General features: G+C 39.5%; 1 non-coding gene across 1 annotated transcript; it reads left to right on the forward strand.

Moving 5' to 3' along the window:
- The first annotated feature begins 4,080 nt into the window (after positions 1-4,080).
- Positions 4,081-4,245, forward strand: LOC142437981 (U1 spliceosomal RNA). Its single transcript, XR_012782475.1, has one exon. It is a non-coding gene; the product is annotated as a U1 spliceosomal RNA (small nuclear RNA).
- Positions 4,246-7,036: the final 2,791 nt, after the last annotated feature.

Consider the following 7,036-nt stretch of genomic DNA (forward strand, 5'->3'; position numbering starts at 1 on the left):
AGTTATGAGGATTTGATTTTCTTTACATTGACTTGTAATCTACACCAAAGGCTGCAATTATTGATCTTCATCAGCAAGGGCTTCTCGTCCTCCTCACTTTTGGAAAGCAAAGTTGTGTCATGTATATAAGCCTTCCTCCAAGTTTGATGCTGCGTTATCCTCCCCATGATCAGCTTCTTTGTTTATGTGCTCAGCACATGGGTGGAATATGGTAAGAGGATACACACCTAATGTACACCTTCCCTGGTTGTAAATTATGCATTATTTTCTTGCCCTATTTTCACAACTGCCTTTTGATCCATGTATAGGTTCGACATGAGCACGAGGATGTGTTCTAGGATTCCAATCTTCTCAAGTTATCCATAGTTTGTTATAATCCACACAGTCCCCAAGTAAACATCTTTCTGGTATTCTCTGCTTTAAAAGAAAGCATCAGCTGTCAGCAATGGAATTCCTTGTTCCATGCCCTCTTCTCAATCCAACCTGCCTCTCTGGAAGCTCCTAGTCAACGTACTGCTGAATCCATTGTTGGATGGTTTGCCACACAAGTTTACCTGCATGTGGTATTGTTCTGTAGTTAAACATTCTGTTGGGTCACCTTTCTCTGGAATAGGTACAGACATGACTCTTCCAGCTGTCTGGTCAAGTAACTGTCTTCTAAACACCCTGGCATAGATGAGAGAGTGCATCCAGTGATTCAGAAATATTTCGATCGGTCTTCTATCAGTAGTTGAAGCCTTGTTTTTGACTAATGCTTTCAGTGCAGCTTGAACTTCTCCTGAGTCAACATACATGGCTGAAAAAAATGACAGCATCATTATTTCACTTTTAGTCTATTACTCATCAAAGTAAGCTCTGGTTATTTGGTTAACTCCAAATTTAGTTAAAAGTTCTAATTCCATCATTTGGAGGAAACTAAAACATTCTGAAAATGTATTGCTCTTAATCCTAGAATTATACCAATTCCATCCTGTCTACCTTAATATTGTACTTTATCATTTTTCAACAAATTTCCTTGGGTAAGACTTTTAGGAAATTGTGCTAGAATAGCAGTGTGAACTAAAGATATTGTCATCACTGGGCGAGGCCACATAAGGCAACATTTGCTCATATTCTTCTCCGCATTCTCCTTTCGTGCTTTATTTCACTTATTTTCCATCTCAGCCCTTGAGGTCTTATGCACTTTCTGTGCTGGAGAATGCTTTGGGAGCTCACAATCCACCCAAAAGTCCAATGGAAATTTATCCAAATATTTCTAACAAGCACAGGATTCTCACTAAAAGGAATTCTCAGGGTGACTTTCCCCGCGCAATTGTATTACTTAGCGCACGACTTAGGTCAGACACATAAACTCCACAGATGCTTTTCACTGTATGCCTTGCGGTTCGGTGTCATCGGGTGGCTTGCTCCTCCTACTGACCAAGTACAACAGAACCGACCGCTACCGGCTGCTATACCATCCTCACGCTGGTCAGTGTGCTGGAGCTCATGGTTCCGGCCTTTTTCTGGGTCAGTGCATCTCGTCAAGGGTCTCCTTATTTTCAGGATCCTTCACTTTACCAAACACGATGGTCTTTTCTAGGGACTAGTCTCTCCTGATAACATGGCCCCACAATAGGAGAGATGTTCAACTTTCCTCACTTCCAAGGAACATTTTGGCTGTACTTCTTCCAAGTCATGTTTGTCCTTCGGAAAGTCCATGATACTTTCCATATTTACCACCTGCAACATAATACAAGTTTATGGATTATTCTATCGTTTTCTTTATTAATTTTTCCACTGTTCACGCACATATGAGAGGCTTGGAAATGCGAGTGCTTTGATCAGGCACTCTTAGTCTACACCGACACTTTAAAGATTTCTTTCTCTCTCTTTTTTTAAGGCAGCCATTTCAGTTGTATTAGAACAGCCCAAGAGATGCACATTAGTCTCTCTCTTTATATTTGGAAAGTGATAAGATGGGGTTCAACATCACAGACTGCGCCTTAAAGTAATTTGCATTAACTAGCCACAGAGGAACCCCACTGGTTCTTACGCAGCAGACGTACCCTGTACAGTACATAATCTGATTTCTTCACGGCTGATTCCATGATCACTGATTGTGGATGCAAGCAAGATGAAATCCTCAACAATTTCAATCTCCTCTCCCTTACCATAATGTTATCTATTGTCTCAGTTATGAAATTGTTGGTTTCCTTTGTGTTAAATTGCAATTCATACAGAAGGCTGTGATGCTTGAACTTGGTCAGCAAGTACTTCAAGTCCCCACCCCCCCTACTTTCAGCATGTAAAGTTTAGTCACCTACCAATGGAGGTCATTAATAAGTCTCCCTCTAATCCTGATCTCGTTTTCTCCGTATGGCCCACCCAGCTTCTCAGACCATCTGCACAGCATATGAATTGAATAAATATAATGAGAGGATGTAACCCTGACACACACCTTTCCTGATTTCAAGCCATGTAATAGACCTTATTGTGTTCCAATGACTGCCGCACGAGTCTACGTACAGCTTCTGCATAAGTACAATGAAGTACTCGGGAATTCCCATTTTTTTCTTAATGCTATCCGTATTTTGTTATGATCCACACTAGACTGTCTTGGCCTAATCAAAGAAACACAAGTAAACACAATTCTGGCATTCTCTATTTAGACCAAGATCCATCTGATATCAACAATGACATTGCTTGTTTTATGTCCTCTTCTTTCTCTGGCTTGAAGTCCTGGCAGCTCCCTCTGATTTACTGTTTGAATTAGTTTGGATTTGTCTTCAGGAAACTTCCCTTGCATGTGATCTTAATGTTATTGCTCAATACTGTCCATATTCTGCTGAGTGACCTTACTGGGAATGGGCACAAATCTGGATCTCTCAAAGTTAGTTGGCCAGCTAGCTGTCTTCCAAATTTCTTGTCATAGACAGTGGATGCATCCAGTGCCTCATCAGCTTATTAAAACATGTTGATTGGTATTCTGTCAATTCTTGGAGCTTTGTGCTTTCTTGGTGCTTCTATTGCACCTTGGACTTTTCCCTCAAGTACCATTGGTCCTTGTTCCTCCTTGTTCATTTTTTTCAAATGGCTGAATATCTCCAGTACTCTCTGCAACGGTGACCATGTCATTTCCATCCTCTGCGATGCTTTCTCCATTGTTCATTATTTTGCCCATAAAATATTTTCATGTTCCAACTCAAGGCTTGTTTTTTACTTCACATCTTTGAGCTTGATATATGCTGAAGTCTCTTCCTTTTTTATGTTCTAATTCCAAGTTTTTGAACACTTTGAATACTTTACTTCGCCTTCTCTAGCTGTCCTTTGAAATTTTCTGGTTAGACCTTCTAGTTCATCATTTCTTCCATTTGCTTTTGCTGCTCTATGTTCAAGATCAAGTTTCATGGTCTTTTCTGGCACCCACTTTGATCCTGCTTCTTTCTTACCTGTTTTTTTTTAATGACCTTTCTTTCCTTCATGCTGATGTTCTTGAAGTCATCCCATACATCCTCAGGTCTTCTGTCATTTGTGATCAATGATACAAGAGTATCGTTGCTATATTTTCAACATTCAAGTGGGATATACTCAAGGTCATATTTTGGTTCTCATGGACTTAATTTTATTTTCTTCAATCCCAACCTTAATTTCCATATAAGCCACAGATGGTCTCTCCCATAGTCAGATTATGGCCCTGTTTGGCTGCTGAAATTGAGCTACTTTATATTTCTTCACACAAATGTATTCAATTTGATTCCTGTGTTTTCCACCTGCGGAAGTCAAATTGCATAGTCGACATGCATGTTATTGAAAAGATATTTGCAATAAAGAAAGTATTGGTCTTGTAAAATTCTATCATGAGATTCCCAGGTCCATTTATGTCACCAAAATGATATTTTTTTCTCTTTGTTTCCAACTTTTTCAGTTTTAACTGCAATAATTATCAATGCACCTTAATTGCATTTTTGATCATTTCAGACTGATGAATTTGGTAGAATTCTTCAATTTCTTCAGTCCTAGCTTTAGTGTTGGTACATGTATATGAATACTGATTGTAAAACTTTATTTTCTTGTATGTGTATTAATATTATCCTTTCGATACTTAGCTGGCCAGGGAGATACCATGATCATGAAGGTGGTTTTTTCCAGGGCGAGGCTCACCCATTGCACTCCGGATGTGCTGACCCCTGTGATTTCCCCAAATGTGGGAAACTCCACTGCATAATTTGTGGTAGTGGGGGACTCCATTCACAGTCTCCCCTGATAATGGTTTTCAAAAAGCAGGTCATAAGTGACTCTTTCAAGTATTTGTGCCTTTTTTATAAATATATTTTCTGTTTCCACGTTTTTATTCGTGTTACTTTGGTCTTCATATACGCTTCATTAATGTTCTATGAAAAAAATATTATCCTTTAACAGACAGCATTGTACTGCAAGACAAATCTTGAACTGTTCTTTTTTATGATAAACACAATGACATTTCTCTTTAACTTTTCATTTCTGGTACAACCAATCTTTAGATTATCTGGTTTAAATTGGCCAGTGCATCAATTTTAGCTCATTAATGCCTAGAAACATCTATCTTTATGGGTTCCAATTATTCTTGATAACTTCTGATTTTCCTAGATGCAGACATTGCACATTCCATGTTCTAATTATCAATAGATGTTTGCGACTGCTTCTTCTCATGTTGAGTCAAGCATCATGAGTACAGAAAGTCCTGACCGCTTTACTTCATCCACATCATTAGCCATAGTATTTTCAATTGCCTCACATGCACATGAAAGTTGAACAAGGAATACCAAAAAGAATTGATGCATTTAAATTGCAGTGTTGGCAAAGAATCTTGAAAATATCATGGACCGCTGAAAAGACAAACAGACCTGTCTTTGAAGAAACACAGCCACTGTGTTCCTTAGAGGCAAACACAACCAGACATTTTCTCACATACCTGGTACATGTGTTCAAGGGAGACTAGTCCCTGGACAAGTGCATTATGTTTGGTCAAGAGGAGGGCAGTGGGAAGGAGGCAGGCCCTCACGGAGATGGAAGGGCACAGTGGCTGCAATAATGGGTTCAAGCAAAGGAACAATTGTGAGGTTGGCACAGGACTGGGACGTGTTTTCTTTGGTTGGGAATAGGGTCACTATGGGTTCAAACGGACTTGGTACCGAATAAGAACAACTGCTTTGAGAAGACAGCTCATCGTCAGTCATATTTTGAGGGGCTTCCAACTTGCGTATATCTTCTGGCACAATCCTGACAGTGTTCTGCTGCCATTCATAAGACCCTCGGCGTATTTAACAAGGTTCCACTGCTTTTCATGATGTCTTTGGTGACTAAGCACTGGACTTATGATAGAAGAAGATAGAGCACACAGAGATGAGGGCTCATTCCTTCTTCCTAGAGCAGATGACAGGCGACAGTCACAGTGGCTTATTTCAAACTAGCTTATCCTGGTGTGATAACAGAGAATCGGGGTTTTCGACACCGAGATAGGGAAGATAGCAGGTTCCTTGAGGTTGAGCCCAGTGCTGGTAACAGAAGCAAAAGAGGATTCGCTGTCTCTTCTGGAGGCAAGAGCTAGAACTTTCCTGTGCTGTGAGCACTCCGATTAAAAGTGGCAAGGGTGCAGAAGAAGAAGGCTATCGTGCATCATGTACAAATGCTACATCCTCTAGCAGACATGAGATTTTTCCTGGGAAGTTTCTGAATTAGTCAGAGGTGTGTGAGTAGGGCTTTCAACGTTGATGTGGATGAAGGCTGAGTCTACAAAGAGTGTACTGTCACCGATGGCGTAGTGGGCTACAAATTGGGCTGTTGGATTAAGGTCATCAGTTTTAAACATGGGTTGCCCTCACATTTAGCAACTAGTCAAAAACTTCTGCTCACTAAAATAAAAGGTGGGCCTTTGTTCAATAGTCACAAGTATATTTGAATCACCTTTGAGTCACCTTTATGCTAAAAGAAAGCCTTAAACTCTCTTGACAATGATTTTTAAAATCTTGTTACTTTCACTTAATAGTTATAGCTGAAATGAAGCTCTGAAGCAATAAGGAAGACAAAAAGCATCCAAAACCTTTGAGAAAGTTGAATTATATTTTAGTACAACATAGACTTTTTTCTCAAATTGTCTTTCTTACCACCTAGATTTTTCCTAAGTACTAGAATTGTGTAATTATGGTGAAAATAGTGGCTAGGGATTAATGATTCCATTTATGGATCACTTACCTAGGCCTTTACCTGCCTATAATTCTATCTAAAATTTTGGCATTTACTTCCCTTTTCATTAACATGTATTATAGCACTTAAGTCGCTAAATATAATAATAGTAATTCTAATAGCTAACAATTTTGGATACTTACCAGGTGCTATGCATGTGATATACCATTTATAAGTATTTCATTCATTATGGAAAACCTGTAAATAGTTATATTATTATATCATTTTATTGTCAGGACCTACAAAAGGTTCAGTGAATTCTCTGACCTCACATAAAGCAAGGACTGAAACACAGTTTGTGAAGAACCTCCTAATAACTGCTATTCAGAATTGTCATATCGGTTTCAGTAATAGGAATGTCACTAGTGGTACATAGATAAGGAAATGATTTTCCATATTAATAGCTGTTGTGCTTTTATGTTACACCCACTGGGTAAATCGAAACTACATTCTCTAAGATCTCTTTCCCTGTGTATGACTGGTCAGAAGAGATTTTTGACTGAGAAGGACAGAACATACGGGAAGAGGCAGCTATGAGTCACGAAAGGCATGTGGTGGGATTCCGTGAGAGACAGACACACAGGTGTTGGCAGATTTTAGCTTGACCTCATGCTCTTCTGGTCGGTAACCGCCTGCTCTCTCGGGCTTTTGAGGAACAGAAAGGACAAAGTGAGGAGAATGTTTACAGAAGGGTGAGGCAACAGGAAGTAGACACTAGGTCAGAGATTTTAGAAAGGCTATGTGTAACAAGATTTTTTAAATGATTGTGACTTGAAAGTTAGGAAAATGAGATGCCATACGCGGCTGTGCTGGCTGTCTGAGTGTTGGTTTG

This window comes from Tenrec ecaudatus, chromosome 1, assembly GCF_050624435.1.
Source record: "Tenrec ecaudatus isolate mTenEca1 chromosome 1, mTenEca1.hap1, whole genome shotgun sequence".
Lineage (NCBI taxonomy): Eukaryota > Metazoa > Chordata > Mammalia > Afrosoricida > Tenrecidae > Tenrec > Tenrec ecaudatus.